The following is a 27,167-nucleotide window of genomic DNA, read 5'->3' on the forward strand; positions in this document are numbered from 1 at the left end:
TCCTCAAAATGACTGGGACAATACTGAATGTTTTGGAAAAATAGAAAAGGCTCACAAACCGATAGATAGACAGACAGATAGATAGATAGATAGATAGATAGATAGATAGATAGATAGATAGATAGATAGATAGATAGATAGATAGATAGATCCCCAAATCACACTGTGTAGGTCATAGCTCACACAATGGAGTTTCTTACCTGGAATTCCTCACACACACCTGCAGGCATTTCCCCCGGCTTCTGCACACCCTCTTCCACCTGGCAGTTTGGGCATTCTATTCCCAGTCAAAGAGGGCATTTCCACTTCAACTTTGTTTCAAGTTGAATTTAATTCCTTATTTCTTGTCCCATATCCGGCTCTTCTCTAGAGAAGAAGGGAAGGTAATTCAAGGAGTTCTTACTGTCTCACTAAAGAATATGACTTTAGGAAGTGGTGCTGTGGCTCAAGCAGTATAGCGCTCGTCTTGAGCTGAAGAGCTAAGGGATAGCACCCAAGCCGAGTTCAAGCTCCACGACCAACAACAACAAAAAAAAAGAATATGACTTTGCTCTTTTTTCACAATGAAATTTCTGTGTAGATATGTATTCACATATCCACATATGTGTGTGTTTATATATGTGTCATGGATAATGACAAGGTCTAAAGCAACCAGATTTAAATAGTATACAGTCAGGAATTGTCCAGTATACATTGTGTTTCACCCAGCCAGGATGACACAAAGTATTTATGTTCTTCCAGTTTTACCTATGAATCACTTCTCAGACATAAGCGTGTCTCTCTCTAAGAATTCACAGGAATTCCGAGTCACAGAGTATTTAATAACAGATGTTGCAAAGAGATGTTTCATGTCAGCAGAGTTGAGATGCTGGGTAAAACATACAGCATTCCTATGTCAGCACACAGTGAAGTTTGATTCTTTAACATGTGATTTATCAACAGCTTCATTTCAAGGTCCTAGCAACGCAGGATAGGCCTATAGTCCCATCTACTCAGAAAGTGAAGATAAGAAGAAAAAGAAAGGTGAGGGCTATGTACAGCCAAAAACCTGTCCTAGTATCCTACTTATCCAGAAGTCTTATCTCTTAAATGTTCCCCAAACCTCCTCAAGTAGCTGCAGGTTTGGTACCAGTCTTCTGAGCCACTTTAGGGGATTAATTGATATCTCAACTGTAACATACATAGTCTTCACCAGGCAAAGATTTGACATTTCTTACCACTTCTAACTCTGTGTTGGAGGTTTGTCATCATGCTGAGATAAGACAAAAAAAAAAGTAAACACAAACAAACAAAAGATGTAAAGAAAAAGTTAAATCTGTCTTGGGAAAGACAACACGATTGTTTTCATAGAACAAAAAACTACAGGTGAAATTAGCAAAATTACAAGACTTGCAGAAAGTCAAGAAAAGATGGTTATAGTTTAATATGTACTAAAACAAAGGAAACAAGAAAGCTAAAATTATCATTCAAACAGCAATCAAGCCCAAAATATTTAGGTATAAATGTAACAAAAGATGTGCCAAGCCTCTACACTGAGAATTACATGATATTGTTGAGGGAAACGAAGAGCTAGAATATATATATATATATATATATATATATATATATATATATATATATATGTGGATTGGGAGATGAATACGGCTATGGCTTGCATTTTCCACAATTCTGTATGTAAATTCAATCCAATCATATAAAATTTCAGCAGGCTTTTTGTGTGATAGAAATTTGCAAGGTTACTATAAAATTTGGGGGAAATGCAAAAGACTTAGAATACCAAAAACAGCTCTGAAATGGTATCCACTTAGCTATCCATTTTGTCTAAATTTATTAAGTATATATATATATATATATATATATAGTAAGTATATCTATATTAAATATAATATGGAAACATGTTTCTCTTTGGTTAAAAGTACTAACTACTGGACAGTCTGGCTGGGTCTTGTCATGAACTGGATGGCAAGTCTGTGAAAGATTAGAAAACTAACACCTATTATCAAAAAAGAGAATGAGGGGCTGGGAATGCTGCTTAGTGGTAGAGCGCTTGCCTAGCATGCATGATGCCTAGGTTCAATTTCTCAGTACCACATAAACAAAATAATAATAATAATAATAATGAAATTTAAAAAATAAATGTTAAAAAAGAATGAAATGGAAATTCCATTTTATGTATAAATTTAAAAACATAATTGCTGTTTTAGTCCATATGTTTTCATTTTAGTGATAGTAAAGTGAGAGAAAGAGAACTGGAACTAATGTTCCATTACCTGCTTGATTACTCTCTGTCTTCTTACCTGGCCCAGTCAAAGCCTGAGCTTTTAAATCTGAGTCTATTTTCACCTAAATACAATTAAGAAGTTGACAAGAACTTCCTCCCAAGCAAAAATCCACTGCACAGCTCTAAAACCTGCCTTCAGATTGCTAGCTTCCACTTGCATTTCATTTGTTCTATTTGCCAAGCGTTTCTTTTTCCAAACTGAAACCCCAAACAAGCCAGCCCCAGACTTCTGCATGGCACTGCCTTTCTCTTATTCTTTCTAAGACTTTATCTACAATTTCTGTGGAGATAATGGCTTCTAGTAGTAGTCCCAGCACGCAAGAAGTGAAAAAACCCCACAAATTTGAGGCTAGTCTAAATAGTATGAGAATAGGATAATAGGGTATATTCATTTAATATATTTTTAGTAAATGCATTCCCACGCACACCATACCAGTTGGTGGACATAAGAAGAAAGCAAAACAGAGTCCCCGGCTTTGTGGAGCTCTAACTAACATAAAGAAAAGAGCACTCAATACATACTAGTAGCATTCACGCTATTGTTGTAACAAAAAGGGCTGATATGTATTAAATTCTTCTAATATGCCAGGCATGTAAAACACTAAGTACTATTATCCTTTCAAGTTAGATAACAGAGACTCTAAAGTATTTACCCAGTCTCCCATACGCACTGATGACCATAAACCCCCAAGTATCAACTCCATTGTCTGTGAACATAACTGATAGGCCATTTTACTTTATAGCCATGGTGCTTACACAGGGTGTATGGTCATCAGCTCTGATTGTTTTCTTGTATAATTTAGTATAAAGAAAGTCAAATAGTGAGCTATACTGATCATTTAATATATTCTAAACTGGGTTCAGGGGCTTACATTTAAAACCCTAGCTATTTAGGAGGTGAAATGGGGAGAATCATAGATCCAGGCCCATCCAGCAAGCCCACCTCACCTCCAATAAAATTCACAAGACTTCACCTCATCAGAAAAAGTGAAGTGTGTGTCACAAGCCTGGCAACCCAGGTATGGCAGAAATGCAGATAGGAGGATGGTCCAGATCAGTCCAGGCTAGAAGCAAAACCCTGCCTTAAAAATAATGAGAGCAGGGGCTGAGAAAGTGGCTCAGTGAAAGAGTGCTTGCCTTGCATGCATGAGGCCATGGGTTCGATTCCTCAGCACTATATAAGCAAAAAGAAAAAAGCCAGAAGTGGTGCTGTGGCTCAAGTGGTAGAGCGCTAGCTTTGAGCTGAAGAGCTGAGGGACAGCGCCGAAGCCCAGAGTTCAGGCCTCACAACCGGACCCCCCCCCCCAAAAAAAATAATAATGAGAGCAAGCTGGATGTTGGTGTCTCATGCCTGAAATCCTAGCTACTCAGGAGGCTGAGATCTGAGGATTGCAATTCAAAGCCAACATGGGCAGGAAAGTCTGTGAGACTCTTATCTCCAATTAACCACTAGAAAACCAGAAATGGCACTGTGGCTTAAATGGTAGAGTGTTAGCCTTCAGTCAAAAGAGCTCAGAGACAGGCCTCAGGTTCAAACCCAAGGACCTACAAAAAGAAACATAATAATAATAATAATAATAGCAAAATGGACTAGAGGCATGGCTAAAGTGGTATAGAGTACCTGCCTAGCAAGTGTGGATCCCTGAGATTTGATCCCAGTACTGCCAACAAATATTTTCTCTATAAGCCAGGCTACAAAAAGAAAAAGAAACAGGTGCTATCAATGTTAATAACATATTTTACTTATCTCAGCACAGCCAACATACGATTATTTTGACATGTCACTCATATATATTAGCAATAAGATATTTTAGGTACCACCTCTCAGTTCACACCCACCATATTTTGAGCAATTGGAAGCCATGTGTAGCTGGTTTCTGCATGCACTGTGTTGGAAATGCCAGGGTTCATATTACTGAGTGGTCAGCCCACATGTCAAAGAACATAATCTTTGTGGAACTGGAGCCATGCAGTCCAATCTGACTAGGACATAAGTATTAGAAATTAGAAATTCAGTCCTGAAATGTAGGAAAGGAAAGGAAAGGGTGACATTGTCTAAGAAGCATGGTGCTCATTACTTGACTTATGACTTAAGCCCTCTGTATACTCCTTAATAACAACAATGTAAAAATCAAAGAAAAAAAGAAATGCAGTCCTGAAAAATCAAAGTCATTTAATTCTAAATGACTCCAATTGTTTTTAAGTATCTACCCAAAGCATCTACTCAACTCCCCAGTGGTGTTTCTTTCTTCTTCATTTTCTCAGCTTTCTCTCATCATTTGATTATTTAAAAATGTGCCTAGCAACTTTGGAGAATTCTTTTCCTACTGACTTCAAGATTCCCTCTTTTTTACTGCAGTATAAAAAAAAAAAAGAACTCCAAAGACTCCATCCGTCAGAAGAGAAGTGGGAAACATGGAAGACAGAAATAACAAAAACCTAATTCACCTCTTTGGTTGATTGTAGAAGAGTGGAAAAGGTAGAAAGAACTGAATATTCTCATAGCAGCAAATAGCTCCTATTTGGTGTTGTTGTTGTTGCTTTTTTCTTCTTCACTGAGAGTGAGATTCAGAGGCATATTCCGAGCAGGAAAGAAAACAGACATTTCTTCATTCCTGTAGGATAAGGGATAAGAACAATGCAGTCCATAGCACTTACAGAAAAAAACCCTGTCCAGCCAATGGGAAAATACTTGTTATTTTGCCTCTGATAGAAAATCCCACAGTGGTTTATATTTTTTTCCCATGACCTAATCTGCCATGAGAAAGCAAGTTGGAGCTTTGCAATTTGTAACACAATCTTTATTCCTCTTCCTCATTACCAAGAAGCAGCCCTCAAGTGTTTATTTTTCATGGTACTTTAAAAATAAACAACAAAATATTCTTATAGAACTAAAGGTTCTTCAGACAGATGAGTTGTATAAGAACATATACGTAGGATTGAGATCACTTCTCAGGGTTCAGCTCTTGCATGCGATGGTCTCTGGGGAGTAAAAGCTGCTCTTCCCCTTCCCCTTTTCCTTTCTCTCTTCCTGTTTCCCTGGCAACAATTTATTCATCTTTCAATCTCTGTCTCGGCAACCTGTAGCTAAGCTTGTCACACATGAAGCCCTAATGCAGATACTCTTTTGATCGCTCATGACAACTATTGACATCATTAAAGCACACAATGTTTTCATGCTTTCTCTGTCTCTTGTTTCTTTTTCTATCTACAGTACCCAGTGGATATCTGACATATGGTAGACCTTCAATAAATACTTGCTGGAAGAATAAATGACCCTCTTCCGGTAAGCTCTTGGTGCTCATATCCTAAACTATCAAACGTTGTCAAGTTAGGAAGTTAGTGCAATTTAATGAAACTGTGCCTTACTTGCAATTTTTCCTGGGTTTTCCTAGGACTTAGGAGTAAAGTGTCTGTGGTTGAGATGCAAAAGTGTCACTGGAAGAGGAAAGAAGGCCTGTCAGCCTTCTAGTTTCCACACAAAAGCACAGGCTCTTGAGATCTGCTCATGAAACATATTTCAAGGGGTTTCACAACCAGAAGAATCTCATTAGGTAAAAGTTTTTATCAAGGATTTATGTTAGTATAACGTGGTAAAGTAGGGAGAAAGAGGGACAAAAGAAATTTTTCCTGAATGTATTCATTACCTTAGGACTCACATAACTGTAATCCCTCTGTACAGTATCATTACAATAAAAATATTTTTTTAAAAGAAATTTTTCCAGTTCTTCATGAAGAAAATTGAAGTTAAAGACTCAATTTGTGCTTCATTCCTGTCTGTGACGTTTATATTTTCTGAGCTGGGAGATCATAGATTAGGTCAGTAACAGCTTCTGATCCTTAGAGAATGGTTCGGGGTGGTAAAATGAGCGAGGCCCACCCAGAACTCCGGGAGGTGACTCTTAGGATATCCTTTTATCTGACACTTCATTCATCTTTAATGTTTCCCTACTCCTTCACAGAGTCTTGCAGATTCTTAACATCTCAAAGGAGATTAGTTCTTCCACATGAGAGAAGCTTAATGTTTCTTTCTTCAGTTTTTACTTCCTAGTTCTAATATTGGATTCTGGCCCCTTTTAATATTCATTAATTTTAACTAGTATGATTCCTCATCCATCTTGCCTCAAGTAAAGAGTGATTTTAGGTTGTAATTAGTGCAGATGTTAAGATGTTTGTTCAGTGTTGGTGGCTCAGATCTCTAAACTTAGCTACTCATTGAAGGCTGAGATCTGAGGATCAAGGTTTAAAGCCAGCTTAGGCAGAAAAATCCTAAGGTTCTTATCTCCATAAACCTACAAAAAGCTGGAAGCAGAAGTGTGGCCCAACAGTAAAGAGCCAAGCAAGAAAGAAAAAAGATATTTGTGTCCCTATCTTGAGGTCATGTCACTTAACATCATCTTATACGGTCATATGTTCATAGCTTTTGGCCTTTTCTGCTTGTCCTACACATGTACTAGTTATTGCAAATAAGGGAAACCATGGGACCTATGTTTCTTTGGGCCTGGCTTCCTTCACTTAATATAATTTTTCCCAAGTCTTTCCATTTCCTAACAAACAGGGCGATGTCATTCTTTCTGATGGAGGCATAGAATTCCATTGTGTATATATACCACATTTTCTTGATCCATTCATCTACTGAGAGGCATCTGGGTTGGTACCACCATGTGATTTTTTTGTTGCTTTGTGTGTTCCTCCTCCACAGTATAACCCCTATTTTCACTGTATTTGATGTTAGTGCCCTGCATCGTGTATATATACTTCTCTAATTAGGAACAGGGAAGGGAAAAAACAAAATACTTAAATAAGGATACAGGTTGGCCCATTGTAACAATGAGATGCACAAGACACTGTGTTGAAAAAAGAACGTTACTACTTCGGTGGGTGGGGGCGGGGGTGGGGTAGTTGTGGAGGTAGGGGAAAACAAAGGAGGAGGCCACAATGCTCAATAGGAAATGTACTCATTACCTTGTTCATGTAACTGTTAACCCCTTTGTACAGCATTTTTGGAATAAAAAATGTACAAAAAAAGGACCCAAGCAAAAAAGCCAACTAAGAGTGCAAAGTCATGTGTTCAAGCCTACTACCTGTGAACACATGATAAGAGTTCAGAAATCTGGTTTCTAGAATTCTTTCACTAAAACAACAACAACAACAATAAAAAAAAAAACTTTTGGGGGATTGTTTTTTAAGAAGACACTTAGAAAAGAAGAGAAAGAGTAACATTCTCCATGTTAAGCGTTACACACTCTCCATACCTGGTAATGCACCAAAATAATAATTAATGTGTATGTTTTTTGACTTGCTTCTCTTTAGAGAAGATAGAAATACAATGACGTACAAACTTAGTTTATTGCAGAGTTTAGCAAAGAATAGGAAAAATTACTTTTGTAACAATTAGTATAAAAAAGAAAATTAGCCGGGCACCAGTGGCTCACACCTGTAATCCTAGCTACTCAGGAGGCTGAGATCTGAGGATTGCAGTTCAAAGCCAGCTGGGCAGGAAATTCTGTGTGACTCTTATCTCCAATTACCCACTAGAAAACCAGAAGTGAGCTATGGCTCAAGTGGTAGAGCATTAGCCTTGAGCTGAAGTGCTCAGGGACAGCACCCAAGCCTAGATTTCAAGCCACATGACCAACAAAATATAAAAAAGAGAGAAAATTAGATTATCAATGATATTTTTATAGACACTTACATGAATTCTCCTTAGAAAGCTGGGGAAGCATTTTTCTTTACATGCTCTAATAAGATAAAATGAAAACCACATAATCAAATTACATCCTTTGTCCTCAGAGATTGGAAAAGTAACCTAATAGGATCAGTTTCTTTCTCAATGTCCTTTCCTAGATAAACCAATCAACTTGGGTCTTGGAAGACCGTCAAGATTGATATGAATATTAAAGCTGATTTAGTTGTTCTTGCATCCTAAGTGTTTCCAGAAGGGTTCAGAGGCAAAGCTATGCCTTTATAAAAAGCTCTCTGGTATCTTTATATAAGAACCTAGCAAAGGATCTTATAAAGTTCCTCATCCACCCTACTAACATCAGTTTCAACATTACTTGCAACAAACTACATTTCTGGTATCCAGTAATCTTCCTCTTCTTTAATTCTTAAAATAGATTGATGACAACTCTGCGCTTCCTACGTCAGGAAGAAGCAATCTGAGAACATGGATGGGTAGGCTTATGGTATGTGTTGCATATTTTCTTTGAGCTAGCACTTCAGTTGTATAAGGTAGCTAAGCCCATCAACACAATTGCATTCCATTTCACTGCAGATGTTGCAGCAGAATTCTTTTTCTTGTTAGGTTTATTTCATCCTCTCAAGTTCCTGGAAATACAGACATAGGGACTGGAGTAGTGGAAAACCGTGATTGATAGGAAATGAGATTGTGCCTTTATCAGAAAGAGAAAGTTACCATGGTGCAGTTGGCAAGAAAGACCATGTGATTTCTGATCTGATTGGATTGGTGCAGCAAAACAAGGTTTCAAGTATAGCAATTTGGGGCAAAGTGCATGAGGCACTCAGAACAAATTATATTTGGGTTACAGGCAATTGAAGACATACAACTCTGTTTTAGATGCCAATCATCACTATGCCCATGAAATAGTATCTTGAACCATCATTCCATAAAGTGCACAACCTGTATTCTAAAGGCTTCCTTGAATTCTTTTCTGGTTATCTCTGTCTCTGCACCTGTGTTCTCATGGGAGCAGATTAGTTTTAAAGACCATTTTCCATGCCACCACAGTTGTCCTTTCAAATGGTATCAACCTTGCAATGAACAAAACTACATGTCGGTGCTATGAATCACAGCGTAAGCAGATCCTGTGTAGAAAAGCCTTTAGTAGAGATGGAAGCTTTGTTAATGGACATGTATGGACTGTGAACTGAGAATTGATTGTTTGGAGTTTCTCTTACTCAAAATGTTCCCACCAGACTTCTTTAGTGTTACTTGGTCATTCTTCCCCCTCTGTTTTTCTATTACTCATTATTCCTATTGTTCTAGTGGTTTCTCCTCCTACAAAAGCCTTATGCATGTTTAAACAATCAACCTGCAGGGTTGGCAGGGGGCAACAAACAAAAGGTCACAGCACAGATTCCCAAGTTGAATGTATGAAGACAGCTTTATAATACCTAGATAGTCTGAGAATGTAGTTTTGTAAACAAAACAAAAACAAAACTGGGAACAGAAGCAGCTATTTGACTGGTTCCTATTTATTTAGAATCAGTCTCTAAAATTTTAAGTTTTGATCCCTCTTGGATTTCTTACCTTTATTTCTTTTACCACTTGGAAACATTTGAAGCTATGATAGTTACTTTAATTTTTCTTGGTTAAGTGTAAAATTGCAACTATTAACATGAGAATTGTAAAACTTGGGGTAAATTTTCTTTTTGACCTCTAAACAACATAGGTATAATAAGCTTAAAATATCACAAGCTGAGAAAAAATTTAAGATTACAATTTAGAATAATAAATATCAGTTATATAAATACCCTTTTGGATTTGCTTGTATATACTGTTCTTTGTTAGTACAATAGATTAATACATATGTAACTATAAACTCAACATTATATAATATACAAAGATATATATGTATTTAAGAAAAATATGTTAAATATCTTATAAGTAGAATATCTGTAAGGTAAAAAGAGGAAAATAACTGTAATTTAACAGAATAAAATTAAGGATAAATGGATTTGAAATAACAGAAATGATTTTGTATGACTTTATATTACCTATGATATTAGAATTCCTTTTGAAGATATGTTATTAAAATTCTGCATTTGTGGAAAAAAGTATATCACTACCACATAAAAAATAAAATAAACAATGAATACACATTATTAATTCAATGACAAATAGATACTGTGTATCTATATTTATTAATTTGTAACTATAAGCCTAAAAAAGAAATTATAAGCCAGGTGCTGGTGGCTCATGCCTGTAATCCTAGCTACTCAGGAGGCTGAGATCTGAGGATCATGGTTCAAAGCCAGCCTGGGCAGGAAAGTCCGTGAGACTCTTATCTCCAATAAACTACCAGAAAACTGGAAGTGGCACTGTGGCTCAAATGGTAGAGTGCTTACCTTGAGCTGAAGAACTGAGGGCAGCATTCAGGTCCAGAGTTCAAGCCCCATGACCAACCAAAACATAATTATAAAAGAATACTGCCAGTAAGTTGTGTGTCTCTCCAACATCCACAACCATGTTTTAATATGTTATTTGCTGCTATATATTCATTTTGACCTGTCAAGTGATTTTATTCTTCTATTTTTCTGTATGCTAAAATGTTTAGAGTCAATAGCTAATCTTTCCATAATCTAGCATGAAATTACCTATTTTCATGTTTTGAAAACTTAAGAAAAAAAATCTTAATAATTGCATTGGACACAGCATTTTATTTACTTATATAAAACATATTTAAGCTCCCTAAAACTGAACATGAGAAAAACTAGTCTTTCCTGAGAAATCAGCAGATTCTGTAATTCACCGGACTGTTTATTTTGAAAAATATTGGCAGTAATACATTTTAATACATGCGAAAAAGTGATACAGAATGTTTCTACCTTTGCAATAATATTTTCATTAAAAAATTCTGAAAACATATATACTCTGATTTAGGATATTTCAAAAAAAAGTAGAACAAGCCAGGTACTGGTGGCTCACGCCTATAATCCTATCTACAAAGGAGGCTGAGATCTGAGGATCGCGGTTCAAAGCCAGCCCGGGCAGGAAAGTTCATGAAACTCTTATCTCCAATAAACCACTAGAAAACCAAAGTGGTGCTGTGGCTCAAGCGGTAGAGCATCGCCTTGAGCTGAAAAGCATAAGGACAGCACCCAAGAGAGTTCAAACCCCACCACCGACAAAAAAATTGAAAACATAAAAAATAGAACATTTTCTTTTATGAAAAATTGCTCTGTTTCGACATTTGGGGAATTTTGGTATAAAGTTGGTCAATGAATGACCAACTGACACTTACAATAGTTTTCGAATGTGTACAGGTGAAATGTTTTCTCTGTTGAAAGAAACCAATCAAAAGAACCCGATATTGTCCATAAAAAAATGGAGAGGGTTGGAAGTGCTGCAAAGGCATCCAGGTTTGCATGACCCAGCTCAGAACAATGGGGAAAACATAGCCGCAATCGCACGACATTGCCTCCTGTCTCTTTAAACTTAGTTGTAGAACAAACATAGTGAACTTTTGTAATCCCGAACCTCCTTAATGAGCACCATGTATTTTAAGAAGACTCTGAGATGGTGTTTTTCAATATAAAAAAGAAGAAGATTCTGTGTGCTAGAGGTGGGGCCAGAATGGTTCTGAAGTAGCTATGCTAGCCAGTGCTAACCTCTTGATGGAAAGATGAGTGCAATGGCTTGCAGTTAGAAGACTTGAAATACTGCCTTTCCCTCTTCTGGCTATGTATCCTTGACTTCTGCCCTCCCAGATGTCAGGGACCTCCTTTGTGGTACACCACTTGTTAGAGCAAATGGGATAAATGGTGTGAACATTTGCAGGAAGCTCTGAAGCTTCGTCAATTGTCATTTATTGCATTTAATGTCAAGATTTAACTCAGTAACATACAAAGTGATTTTTAGTCAGTCAGGAGCTACGATGCTGTTCCTGGTCTTGTCACTGATATAAGTACCACGAAATGATAGACTAATCAGGAAGGAAGGGAGGAAGGAAGGAAGGAAGAGAGGGAGGGAGGGAGGGAGGAAGGGAGGGAGGGAGGAAGGAAAGAAGGAAGGAAGGAAGGAAGGAAGGAAGGAAGGAAGGAAGGAAGGAAGGAAGGAAGGTAGGAAGGAAGGAAGGAAGGAAGGAAGAAGGAAGGAAGAAAGGAAGGAAGCAAGGAAGGCAGGAAGGAAGGAAGGGAGGGAGGGAAGGAGGGAAGAAGGGTGGGAGGGAGGAAGGGAGAAGAAAGAGTTAAAGCTTACATCTATATAGAGGCTAATATTGAGAGGGAATATGTCTTTGTTATCTGGTCCTTTCTGCAGGAGAGCTCAACTAAGTTCACATACCTTGTTCACAATCTACTGGAAATGTGTGTGTCTGGTGATTCCAGCTTTCCACTACTTTGCCTGTTCATACATCTCTCTAAAAGCAGCATGAGTTGATTTGGGAGTTACACATTGATTTTAGTAAGTAGGTGAATTCACAAAAACAAAAGCAAATAATGGTTGGCAACTGTATTTGTAATTATTGTTTAATATCAATCACAAGAGCAAGTATCATGTTTGGTGTGCTTTTTGTTTTGTTGGTATGCTTAGAAAATAAATAATACTGGCACCTATCAACTCTGCAGCAATGGCAGCATGGATAAAAGAATATATGAATGAATTGAGAGTAGACAAAGTAGACTCTGAAAGAAGCTAACCCAGGGTTGTTTAACCTGTCTATGCATCTATCAACATTTAAGCTATCATCTAACTTTCTCTTTCTCGAGTGATCATTTTCCCCAAATTCCGGGCTCCAAATCATGGGGTTCATCATTACCAGTTTTATTCAGAAGCTGAATTTTGCCACTATAATACCTGATATCATTTTTCTCCCCTAGGATTCTTGACCATACTAATTAAAGTATTGGCTTCATGAAAAAAAACAAAACAAAACAGAAACTGACTCAAATTAACTTAAGTGGAAAAATATCTTTTTAGAAGGTGTAGTCAGATCACCAAAGCTATGAGGCAGGAAAAGGAAGCTTGCATTATAACCTAAAGAGCTGAAGCCTGAGGAAAATCACTCTTACAAGGTATCTAATCCACACAAACCCACGCACCCCTCTCTACACTCTCTGTGAGAGTAGGCACAACAGCTCCAAAGAATCCCATCAGGCCTTGCACCTTGGTTGCTGGCTTGGATTTCCTTTACCTCAGCTCAGTCTACCAAAGTAATGAGAGAAAACACCTTCTCCATTTGGCTTCTTTACTAGGACAAATGTGACTTGAAAGGTACCAGAACAATCAGAAAGAACAAAGAAACATCAAAGACAAAAGGAATAACACCAGATAGTCTTACTTGTCAACTCTGAGACCTTTCTGTTATGGCCTTAATATTCCCATACTTAATCATATCTATCAATATGAGGAGGTATCAGGAGGTGGGAACATTAATAAGGTTATGATGATAGAGACCCATGAAGGGGAATCTGAAGAAAGTGGCTGTGTTGAAAACAAAATTCTCAAAAGAACAGTGTTGAGAGGTAGTACCTTAGAGTAGTGATTAGATCCTGGTCTCTCTGTTGTCACAAGTAGAGCAATGGTCTTATCACAGTGAATGGGAATATGGTTATGAGTGTAAATATGTCACCTGAGGAGGAAATAATTTTGTTCCTTAAGGGGATTCTTACTGATTCATTTTGGTTAAATTAAGCAGAAGGAAGCATTAGAAGCTCTATGTAAGTGTAAATTCTCTACCCCATCAAAGGGAGAAATGGGCTTTGAAATGGGCGAGGGCAGACAGCTTGACAAACACAAGCAAACACAAATGGCAGCTGTTCTTAAGAATGGGCTGGGTGGATTTCCATGCAGATCCTGGCAACTCCTTTCTCTAGGACTCAATATTGTGAGTTTGCAGCCCAGGAAACTTTAGGTCGCTGACTCGTAAATACACTTTAAGAAACAAGATGAACAAGGAATGATGGGCACGGGCTGGGTTTCAATTTGTGGTGCAGCCTGTATTTGCAAAGCATAGGGCTTGCCACTATTGCTTGCCCCTGCAATTTTGTATTTCTGACTTGTTTATGTGTTTATGGACAAAAACATTTCATTTTGCTCCATCCTCATAGCTGAGAGAAGTGTTTCTCAAAACAAGAGCCTGTATCAAGAACCCCCTAACCTCTTTTTGAGTTGAAATATTTCTGTGTGTTGTTAACCTATCTGGCATTCTGACACTCCTTAGAGTGTCCTTATCTCTCTCTCTCTCTCTCTCTCTCTCTCTCTCTCTCTCTCTCTTTCTCTCTCTCTCTCTCTCTCTCTCCTGTGTACCATAGACCTTTGGCTACTGGGTGAGGTTAGAACCTTAAATTGCTTATGTGGGAGTTGAACAATTTCTACCTTAACCTTCTGTTACTGTAGCATTTTGCATAATATATATAATTTTTAGTGAAAGCTTTTCATAAAACTGAACACTCTACAGGTATTCCGCCTACATGGCATGTCTAATTTCATACCCCTGATGGATTTCCCTACAGTGTTGCTAGGAGACCAAAACACTGCTTCACAAAGGATTCAGGATGGATCAACCCTAGAGAAACGTGTTCATCCAAATTCAGCTGCTCATGGCCAAATGTGACTTCTATAAAACACACTGTTTATGATGATGCCAGTAACAGAAGGGGCTTTTCTGAACACACTGAGGTGGGGGGAGAGAAATCTTTGGAGAAGCCCCCTCATGCTTTTCTCCTATTTTATGCACCCGGAGGTGGATCGAAGCTGTTCTACTCCATTTTAGAATTGCATGTGAAAGAGAAAGGATCAGGGTAGGAGTCACGGATTGTGGAGAAATAGTTTGCTCTGAAAATTCCCCAAAACTCATTTCTGCTTTTCTTCATTACCCTCTTTCCTGCCAGCCACGGCATGCCAAGAGTGTCTATTGATATCATGATCTATATTCTGTGTTGACAATTTGCTGAGCAAAAAGCATCGTAGCAATTTGTACATTTTAGAAATGCTAGATGCCTTTACCAATAGATCTAGTTTCTGGTCAGATGAAACTCTGGGGACAGCCAATATGACATCAAAGCAATGCCACATATAGTCAGGTACAGAAACAACTGACTCTGTGACCATTGATGACAATCAGTGCTTGCCTCCTCTCATGCCATAGGTCAAAACCCTTGCTCCTGGTGTGATGGTTTCTGGGAGAAGGAGCCTTGTGGAAGTGACTGGATTTAAATGAGATGGTAAGGACCTAGCCCTTGAGCTATGATTATTGTGTTTGAGAGAAGAGTGAAATCTGTTCCTTCCTCTGTTGTGAGGCACAACAGAGCAGAGAGTCTCAGTAGCAACCACGGCACGTGGTACTCCATCTTGTATTTCTCTCTCTCTAGAACTGAAAGATAAATGCACATCGTTGAAGTTCCCAGACCGGTACTTTGCGGTAGCAGCTTGAGCTGACTAAGACAACTCTATGCTGGCAACTACGGGGAAGCCAGAAGCCACACATCGGAACTACTTGATCCAGAAAAGAAGGGTCGCTTTTGGACTCTCATCTGGCTCTTCTTGACTATGGAATTCGCTTTTCTGAGGCTCAGCTGTCCCTTGCTTGTTCTACTAAATATCTCTTCCATCTTGACTTTCACAGTTCCTGTGCGACTCTGGGGTACTGCAGTATTGCTTGCTTCCTGGACCACGTTCCACTCATGTAATGCCTTTTCGTTCATTTGTCCCTGATCTAGGGATATGCCTGTTGCAAAAATGAAAGCCTATTGTGCTTCCTGGTTTGTCTTATGCTCTACTTTTGATCCATCATTCCAGGTTACTTTCAAGGGTTTTAGTTTTCTTTCACTTTTTAATATCTTTTATTGTAAAAATACTATACCAAGGGGTTGCAGTTACATGAGCAAGGTAATGAGTCCATTTCCTATTTACACAAGAAGTCTGAGTCTAATGTCTTCATTTAAGAAAGGATAAAGAAGCGGAAACTTGGAATGTTGGTACATCTGTTCATTTCCATCAATGCTATTAATCTTGGTAGAAATCATTCAAGATATTGTTGAATTTTAAGCTATCTCGGGGAGTTAATACTGCTTAACTATGTTCCCCAGTCTGCTGAGATAAGCAGGAATTTTCTTGATAATGAATACGCAGTGAGTTTATCTATGCTTCACTTAATCTTAGACAAAAGATGAAACTGAGGAAGGCATTCAAGCAATACCTCATTTTTTCCTGTCTCAAAATTAGTGAAAGGAAGACTTTCTTCTGGGGCTTGATTATTCCATAAATTCATAAATGATTCTTCAGTTATTGTGAACAGATTTTTAAGTTTCAATTTATGTAATGGGACTCATGTTAGAAGGGCTTAATGTATCCAAATTCATTCGGGGTTGTCATCATTTAGGTATTTTGAGTATGAATATGAGTGTGATAAAACAACTTAACTGGTAAACATATTTTATAGAGAACATACCAAAAAGATGTACAAAGGGATACTCATAAGGAGATATTGCTAATCTGAACTCCCTAACTGAAGATGATGTCCAGTAAGAAAGGAAAGAAAGATGCAGAGTAAGTGGGGAAAGCTAATAGGACAGCAGGCAATTGTTTGAAAAAGACCTTCACCTCACCAAAGAGAATGTCCCTAGTCAACAAGCAAAAAGGGTAATCAGCTTCATTTCTCTCAGGAAGACTATAAGGTGATAAAAATTCCCAACACTTGGAACAGTTTAGCTGAAATGACATAAACAGAATACCAAGTGTTAGATAAGCTGCAGGTTCACTACATATTGGCGGTCAGAAGACAAATGTGGCAATATATTTACCAAAGCCAAATATACATATGCCTAACAACTAAGACATTTTACGTTCCTATACATAACAACTAAATTCATCCATATGATCATAAAAAGCCAGGTACATGAATTCTCCTTGAAGCACTATTCTGAATAACCCCAATGGAAACAAACCCAATATCTATTCACTATAGAATGATTAAAGGGTGGTTTACTCATACCATGAATGTAATACAACCATGAGAACAAATTATCTAAAACTGCGTACTGAAATATGCACGAATCTCAGAAAGCAACCTGAGCAAAGGAGTTAGATGTAAGAAAGTGCATGTTTTTATCCCATTTACATATGGACAAAGATAATATTTAGTGTTAATTTTACCTTTGGGAGACTTGCATCTAGAAGTGAGAAATAGGTGCTGATAATGAACTCATTCTCATTTTAGGGATAGTGATTGTGTTTGATTTGTGTTAATTGGTCAAATTGTTACTAGTGACATGCAATTTTTTGTGTTTATGTGTTATAGTTAAATGAGAAATAGACAAAAAAGACAAAACCAAATTAGATATTTTGAAACAAAAAATCAAATATTTCCATGATGATTCCCTGCACATTTTACAGCTGTGCTAAGAGGCAGTGAAATTTTTTTGAAAGAAATAAATTTCAAATGAGAAACAAATTGTATCTAATTAGAATTCTAAGCCCAATTTAAACAAACTGGAGTTTGATACATTTAAAAAAGATTCGTGTTATCAAAACTTCTTTCTTTAATAATCTAAAAATACACTGGCTGTCATTCAATGTCATGCAAAACATAGGAGTACTCTTATTGTGACAAAAGTGGACTGTACGTGTGTATATGTTTTGCATCCTATAAAGTAAAAGGAATAGTAATGCCCACTTAAAATTTTTAAATTATATAATCTGTAAAGACTAGTATAATACCTTTAAATATAAGCCTTTAAATTTCATATCTTACAGTTTTATTTGCTATTTTCTACCTACCACATTACTGCTGTCCAGTTCAAACTAACACAGACTTTCCAAGTCCCTCCATTCAAGTATCCTCTCCAGATCTTAATATCAATTTATTTCTCCCCAAAAGGATAAAATTGTCTCAAGTGTTGTTTCTTAACAATTTTATTGAAGTTTCCTTAAAAACTTTCCATTATGGTGGTCTAAATCTTTTACCTCCAAACACTGAATCATGAATATAGTCAGCATTTTTGTCCACCATTGTAGCTCCGGAATGTGATGTGTAGCTCCTTAATAAATGATTGCAGAGTGGAATACTCTTAGCTTTTGAATCTCACTTCGGTCTCTTTCCTTCCACTCAGCCTGTTGACAGTAGTCTTAATTTAGAGCAAAGATCACTGCCCATCTACTCCATCTGTCTCCAATCTCTTTCCCATTCTTTTAAAATCTATGGATTTATCCTCTGCAGTCCCTTCTTCTCCCCCTAAATATATAGGAAAGTTTCAAGAAATAGGTTTAGAGTCACTACAAAATAAATGGAAACCACTGTCTAAAACAGATCCTACACTTCTCTTGTATAAGAATAGCTATCATTTAAATAGATAATATGAATTTAGATTTACGTCCTCTGGTTCAGCTTCCATCATGGAAGATCAACTTTGATACATCCAATAGTTGTAAGCCTACTTGATGAGATAGTTCATTGCATTGTGGGTCAACACCAGTTGACAACTCTTCAGCCTTTGGAGGTCATAGAAGCATTATTTTTATATGACAGTCTTCAAAATGGTAAAGGACCTATATTCTGTCTTTAAAGTTACATCTTCTTTCATTCCTTTAACTCTACTTTATGACATGATTCCAAACAATTTCCTGTTTTACACCTTCCCTTCTAGACCAAATCTAGGCCAGTGTCTGTCTTAAAATATCCTGCCCAAAGTTAAATATAGTGTCCATATGTGGTCTCGCCTACTCAGAATACAGGGGTTAAGGCTGCCCCATGACCTGGATTCTCAACTTTTTTAGTGCACTAGAGTTGTCATTATCTCAGCACTGTGCGTTACTGTGAGCTGACATTAGGGACTGACTTGGCTGTCCTTTCTTGTGATAGAATCCTTCCTTCCTTCCTTCCTTCCTTCCTTCCTTCCTTCCTTCCTTCCTTCCTTCCTTCCTTCCCCCCTTGCTTCCTTTTTTCTTTCTTTCTTTCTTTCTCTCTCTCTCTTTCTCTCATTTTCTCTTTCTCTTTCATTTTTCCTTGTATGTGTGTTAGTCCTAAGGCTTGAACTCAGGACCTGGACATTGTCCCTGAGCTTTTGTGGCTCAAGGCCAGCACTTTACCACTTGAACCACATATTCAATTCTGGACTTTTTTTTGGGGGGGGGGGAGTGGGGAAGGTGCTTAATTGGAGATAAGAATCTCATGGACTTTCCTGCCTCAGCTGGCTTTGAATGAGGAACCTGAGATCTCAACCTCCTGAATAGAATTACAGTCCTGCATGAGTCACCAAGGCCCAACTTAGAATTCAACTTTTAACTCATTCCTGTCCTGCCTTCTGTACCTGGGAGTCATTTTGATCTTATAGAACAGCATAAAAGTTCTCCTTTCTTTACTCATTCCTTATCTTTTCTTCAATTACTCTAGGGAGGTAATGACCTTGACTTCCTGAGGTGCTCTGTTTGGCCAGCCCTTCTCACTTGGCCTATAGGATGATTCTGTACATTCCACCTCAGCAACAATTTAAACTGTCAAACTAATCCATCTTATTTTTATCTGGTTGTTTTATCCTGGCTGTCTCATGAGCATTACAGTTGGCATCTAACTGTGTGGTAAACATGCAGAATGAAAGTCTCTCCCAAGACAGTTCTCCATGTCCTTGACGGAGAGTTTATCCTTTGCCTACCTGTCTACACCATGTGTGAACCTCAACCTGGCCTTCTGCTTGGACAAGTCTTTCAGAACCAAGCAATTGTTTTGTGAGTTTTACTGTAGGTGATACTGATAAAAGAAATAGTCAAAAGACTGAATCACAAATATTAGGAAGGAATCTTAGTTAGTACAACAGTCTAATCAGAATAGAAATTCTTAACAAATCAATGCAGCACACCTTTCCTCCTGCATCCCGAAGGAGACACCTTGTTTTGTAATTCTCAAACATTTCATACTGTAGGAACTTCCTTCAACATAAAGTGTATGTATGTATGTATGCATGTATGTATGTATTATATGTGTGTATGTATGTATATATACATATATATGTATATGCAGACATTTATACACATATCCATGTATATATATAGATATATATGTATATATATCTATATATATAGTCTCCAAAGTTTCTACATAACTTGAAAATTATCCCTCATAGTTCAAAAGTAAGTGAATATGTCTCATAGGGACAACCCTAAAAATGTGTAAAAATTGCTTGTGAAATTCGACATTCGAAATTGACAGGGTTATGTGCTAAGTCAATGTTGAAACTTGTTTTTTTTAATGCCATAATTTTATGCCACAGAGTCTGAAACTACCATTGTCTCTCACTACAGTTTATCATAAGAGCTGCTTGCAAATCAAAGTTACTCACCATTGCATCTGATTTCCTTCTATGTTACTTATTACTTTATTCTGTTTTTATTTAAATAAAACATAACTTCACTTGTACAAATAAATCATAGAGATATAGAGGGCAGCATGTGACATTTCAATAAATGTATACACTGTGTACTATTTAAATCAAGTGAAGGACATAGATTTTTGTTTTTTGAAAGTTTTTTTTTATTTTTTTATTGTGAAAATACCATACAGAGGGGTTACAATTACATGAGCAAGATAATGAGTACATTTCTTATCAACCATTGTTGCCTCCTCCTTTGTTTACCCTTCCCATCCCTTCCCATCTTCCCCCCTGCCCCCCCCCCCGTCCTCCCCCCCCCTCCGCCACACACCAAAGTTGTAACATAACATCTTATACATCTCATTGCTGCAATGGGTCCACCTGTATCCTTATTTAAACAATTTGTTCTTTCCCTTCCCCTCCACAAATTATACCAACATCAAATACAGTGAAAACAGGGGTTATACCGTGGGGGAGGGACATACAAAGAAACATACAAAGCAACAAAGAAATCATCTTATAAATATGTTAGACACAATATCAAGAAAGAAAAACCATTTGAGTCCTTATCTTGGGGTTCATTTCACCTAATATCAACTTATCTGACCATTTCTGCTTGTCTCAGACATATACTAGTTATTGCAAATAAGGGAAACCATGGGACTTATGTTTCTTTGGGCCTGTAAACTTGTTCAACCACTTTGGAAAGCAGTAAGGAGGTTCCTCAAAAGACTCCACATAGAGCTCCCCTATGACCCAGCAATCCCACTTTTGGGCATTCTCCCAAATAATCACAAACAGGACCATACTAAAGCTACCAGCACAACTATGTTTATTGCAGCATTAGTTACCATAGCTAAGATATGGAACCAACCCAGATGCCCCTCAGTAGATGAATGGATCAAGAAAATGTGGTATATATACACAAAGTTTTACTGTGTAGTCCAGACTGGCCTAGAAGTTACTATTCTGTCTCAGCCTTCTGAGTGCTGGGATTATAGGCATGCCCAGCTCAAACTACAGGGGCTGTTTTGTTTTAGATTGTTTTTAGTTTGTTTGCAGCTCTGAAGATCAAACTTAGACCTTTGTATCTGCTATGCAAGCACTTTACCACTGAGCTACACCGAGAGCCTCAAATTACACATTTCTGTCTCTTCCAACATTTATCATTCCTTAATGAAAATATACTCAGGGCCTTGCACTTGCTAAACTGGTTCTTTAGCTCCTTTGGCTGAATATGCATACACATTTACACACAGGTATATGCACACATATACATGTATGCATATGAATACTACAGACATATATATTATGCATATATTTACAGATCCTCATGTACAGCAACACAGCAGAAGTTCTCACTCCAGCTAATGAACCTAATGTCCAGTGTATACTTTTTTCCATCCCTGTTTTCTCCTACTCTCTTCAGCCTTTATTAACCAACATTCTACTCCTAACTTCTGTGAGCTCAACCTTTCTATATTCCACACATTAGTGAGATCATGTGGCATTTGTCTTTCTCTGCCTACATTATTTCACTTAACTTACTTATCTCCAGTTCCATCTATAACAAGATTTCACTCTTTTTTATAGTATGGTATAGTAGTATTCCACTATAGATATGTACTCACTCTGTCTTCTTTTCCTGTTCATCAGCTGATGGATGTTCGGGTTGCTTCCCTTTCTTGGCTACTGTGACTGCTGTTACTACTATGAACATGGAAATTCAGATGTCTGTTTGACATATTGATTTCATTTCCTGCTGGCATATTACCTAATAGTAGGATTCCTAGTAGTAGTATTTGGATCATGTGGCATTTTCAGCTTTAAATGAATGTTCACATTCTTTTCCATATACTAATTCACATTGCTATCAGCAGTGTTGTCTTCCTTTAAATGACTTTGGATAAAGAACGTGCTTCTATAAATTCTGTATTCACATCTGGTTTAGTGCTAGCACTACATAGAACAGCACTCCATTCCTCCAAACTTGATGTGTTAAGTATCTCAACCTAAGTGGCATATAGCTTTTTTGTTGTCACATCGCAAATTCACTCTGTTGAGTACAATTTTTGTAGTATCTCCTGGTCAACTTAAAATCTCTCTTGTGAAAACTGGATAGCACTCTACTATAAAATATGACCTGAGTTAGGCAATTTTGCAATTGAATTTATTCACATAAATTGAAGATGTACATTTAGTTCTATTTAATATTGTAGTTTGAGCTGACTAATTCTCTGATTTACCAAAAGCTTTCAAAACCATGACTTTGTGCCCCTAAATTCTCCTTCTTAAAGGATCTCTGTCATTGCAAAGTTCCATCCTTATGTCCTCTCTGTCCTTAGCCTAAAAATATCATTGATGATTCCAGCTAGAGATTTTGCTCTGAAGTGTCACTGGTCAACATATTTAAGAGTATTTTTTCAATATTTCCTGATAATGTTGGCAAAGACCTTATGGATCTCAAGGACACTGACCTCATGAAATCACTAAATCTATGTTGATTATGCCTACATTTTCTCTTCATTTGTCAGTGGACAAATGGCATTAATTTGTATTTATGATAATGTGAGCTATTTAATTTGGAAGTTCTGTTCAAAAGAATATTTTAAATAGGTACATTCCCTTTACTTTCCACTCTATATTGCTAACAACTACTTCAGAACAAAAAAACCCCTCTAATAAATATGTAGAATAATTTTCACTTAAAATATATAAACTTTGTGAGTTGATTTACATTTTGTAATTCTTTAAAAATAACTGTACAACTTCATGTGTATTTTAACTTACTTTGAAATGCTATCTTCTTACGTGGTACAAAGTAAAAGGTAAACTTACCAAAGTCCTGAAAACTTCAGGAATAAAATGAAGTTAGGATGCAATTAGGAAAAACAAGTAGGAAATGAGTAGAGAAGCAATCCTTCATTTATTTATTTTTGTAGTACTAGAGTTTTTTTGGGGGGGAGGGGGGTCCAGTCGTGGGGCCTGAACTCTGGGCCTGCACGGTGTCCCTCAGCTCTTCAGCTCAAGGCTAGCGCTCTACCACTTGAGCCACAGCGCCACTTCCAGCTTTTTTTCTTTTGCTTATAAGTTAGTACCTTACACTTGCTCAGCTGACATTCAACCACATGAGCCATACCTCCAGCCCTATTTTTGGCTGGTTATTTTATAGATAGAACCTAGTGAACTTTTATTCTTAGTTCATTTTTGAACCCTGACCCTCCAGAGCTTAGCTAATGAGTAGCTATAATTATTTATTCCTTCTAGAGAACTTGTTGCTTTTTTGTGACGCATTTCTATATATGTACGCATACACATGTTCAAATACATGTAGATATACATTGCTGGTTTATAATCTGCCTATATGAGTATATCATGACCGTGGAAGTATTTTGTGACATGTTATCATCATATATCAGAAGAATGACTCTGGACAATTCAAATTAACTTAAATCTGAATAATACCCCAACAATTTCTGAGAAGGACATGACCTCCAGATTACATAATCAAGACTGTTATTTTTATCAAATCTGTCAAGAAACAAAATCAACTACTTCCTTCAAAAACAAATTAAACAACAAACCTTTCCCAAGGAAGTTGCACACATTTGTTTATGTGAGTTGAGGTTGTTCTTCTATACCAAAATACTTGCCCATGAAAGTGTTGTAAGAAAAAAATATAAAGAATAAGATATTTTTATTTAGACAGAAATTAATGCACAACTATCAGATTAAGTGCTTATAGGTAGGCATATGGACTGTGATAGGCCATTTCTGGTGTGTTCCTTAATGATAACCAAACCAGAAAATGTGGCATCATTTGTGCAATATGTAATTTCCATTATAGAACTTTTAAGAAGTCTGAATAGTCAAAGAAGGATTTTTCCTAATAGACATCTATTTTCTCAGAATGCCTACCCCTATTGAGACAATTGCATGTGTGCACACCTACTCTGAAATAAGATCATGTGCTCTCTATGTATCATGTGTCAGCTTGCTTCACATCATTCACCAAGACTCCGAACAAAGAAAAGACTGAGAATTCCATGTGATAAAAAGAAAAACAACATAAATAATTATATTGCCAAAACAATGTTCCTAGTGTACACATGTATTATTACAATTCTTGACAGATTATAATTGTTTTAAGTGGAAACATACCACACATTTATTCTCAAATATTTTAAGACAAAGTAATGTCTGCTACTTTGAGGTTCAGAGTTTGCAAATTGCGGCACATAGCTTAAAGCAGTGAGAGATTCAAAACTGCAGTCATTCACTCTAGAAATCCCATGTTCTATTCCAGTTCTTTTTGCTGCAACAATAATAAATAAAACAACCTTCTCTAATGTCATTACCATTTCCTACCAGATTCACAAGTATAAACCAAAATGACTAACACCACTGCTATTAAACAAGAGAATAAAGCGAGTGTTCCGGGTGGGCTGTAATCAGGAGACAGTTAAATTCCCACGGAAACATTATCATGAAACAATAGGAAGGATATAGAAATCCATTGCAGAAAGGGGAGTGGGGGAGAGGGAGAAGGAAGGAGAGAGAGAAAGAGAGAAGAGATAGAGAAGGAGAGAGGAAGAGAGAAAAAACAGAGAGAGAGATACTCACTTCACTTTGAATGACATGGATAAAGTAATCTTTGCTTATGGTTAGATTGCCCAAACTCACAACCTTTGTTTCTCATTTATAAAACTGGAGAAAGATATGACACATTAAAAAAACACTTAAACATCTCTGAACATAGAAAACTCATAAATGTTAGCTAACATGATTGGGAATTGTGATGTTGCATGGGCTAATGCAAATGATGAGCACCCACAGCTGCTTTGTGTGCTGTTCCCACATCTCTGTGCCTTGTGCCTGGTTCTCCAAGGAAAGCATGTTGCTCCGCTGTGTGCTCTCTCTCTCTCTCTGCCTCTCTTTCTCTTTCCCTCTCCACATTCAGTGGCAGGGGACACCAGGAAGGAAGATCCTCACATTCATTTAAAAAAAAATCACGCCAATGTCAGAGACGATGATAAGGAACCCCTGGATGTGTCCCTGTGCTGGAATCATCTCTAATGTACCCGGTCACATTCACCTTCAAAGTATCTTCTAAGAAAATGCCTGAGTTGTGCCATTTATGTGATCAGAATAGTTACCAGGTCAAAAATACTTCACGTCTTTCCTCAAGAAATGAAGATTAAAAAAAAATAAATGAAGACATACTAAGAGACACAAACTATTAATACACAGATCCTGAAACCTCAGTCTTTACTTGAGACATTGATTTAAAAAAGAAAAGAAAAGAAAAGAAAAGCTGGGAAGGTGGCTCAGTGGTGGAGTGCTCACCTAGCATGCATAAAGCCCCTGGGTTCAAGTCCTCAGTACCACATATACAGAAAAAGAAAGCCAGAAGTGGCTCTGTGGCTCAAGTGGTAGAATGCTAGTCTTGAGCAAAAGAGCCTCAGGGACAGTGTTTAGGCCCTAAGTTCAAGCCCCAGGACTGGCACACACACACACACACACACACACACACACACACACACACACACACACACACACACACAACTGTGTCACTCAGGACACATGGAAAACTTATTCTCCTTTGCTCTCTACCACCGCCAACTTCATTTAAAGTAGTTGAACAGAAATCTCTGTGGTCATCTGGGGACCTCAAAGTCTTGTATTTCTTTATGATTGCTATTTAATTTCTATCTTTTCTTTTCAGGTGATTAGGAGAAGGTTGCCCTAGTACCATATTGAGCATGAATTCAATATTTCCACCCCATTTCCAGAACTTTGTGTTGATTCTTATACAATGTAGCTTCAGGTTCATCAAGAAAGTCTTTGTTAACTGCCAGATGGTATGTTGACCTAAGGAAATGAGCCTCTAGCTACTGGAAATCCACTGTGCCAAGGACAACATTCCTAAGTGAATATGGACGGAGCAGTCATTGTTCTGGGTCCACCGAGTCATCTAGAAGAGTTGCTGAGTACTGGCATTCCAGTGGGGCCAAGGATCCTGGAGTGAGAAGACTCGGGAGACCACTTGAAAGTAGATTTCTCTGCTTCATTAGGTAATACAGATTTTTCCAGGAAAACTTTACTTCCTGACACTGAGAAGGTTCTTAATATTGCTGACCTAATAGATTGCAAAAATAAGCTCACAAGGCTTTCTTTCCAAAATAGATACCGTCTGACCACTGTCACCGCGGTGGCTCTGACCCCAGCCTTCATTCTCTCCCTGAGTCATTTGCCATAGTCTACAAAGCACTCTGACTCCAGTCATTCCTACACACAGAAAAGAGTTAAATTACATTAAAATGTAATTGAGATTGTGATATTTTTCTGCTTGACCCTCCAAATGTCTCCTTTTCTTATTCTAAGAATCAGTGCCTAAAATGGTGACCAAGTCCTAAGCTCTCTTGCTTTGTTCCAAGAACTGATCCTTCCTTATACAGCTGGGAATGTGGGCTTGCTCCACAACACAGGGCCTTCAACCCTGCTGTCCCCTCTCTGCCCATGGGTCGAAGAACTCGGATCTTCCTCTGCCACTTGAGCCATAACTCCAGCCCTTCTCTTCATTGGTTATTTTAGATCGTACCTTGCTGCCTGCCTGGCGGCCACGAGGGCATCTTACAATGGCTAAGCTCAGCTCTCAGTTGAGAAGGGGGTTTATCAAATGTTTTCCAGCCCAGACTAGTCTTGAGCCATAATTCTCCCAATCTAAGCCTCTCAATTGGTTAGTATTATATAAGTGCTTTCCCAAGAATACAGCTAAAGATGGAGATTTTTTTTTATCTAGAATGCCTAGTTCAAATATATATATACACACACTATA

The sequence above is a fragment of the Dipodomys spectabilis genome, unplaced genomic scaffold (genome assembly GCF_019054845.1).
Source record: "Dipodomys spectabilis isolate Male_0828 unplaced genomic scaffold, ASM1905484v1 ptg000297l, whole genome shotgun sequence".
Taxonomy (NCBI): Eukaryota; Metazoa; Chordata; class Mammalia; order Rodentia; family Heteromyidae; genus Dipodomys; species Dipodomys spectabilis.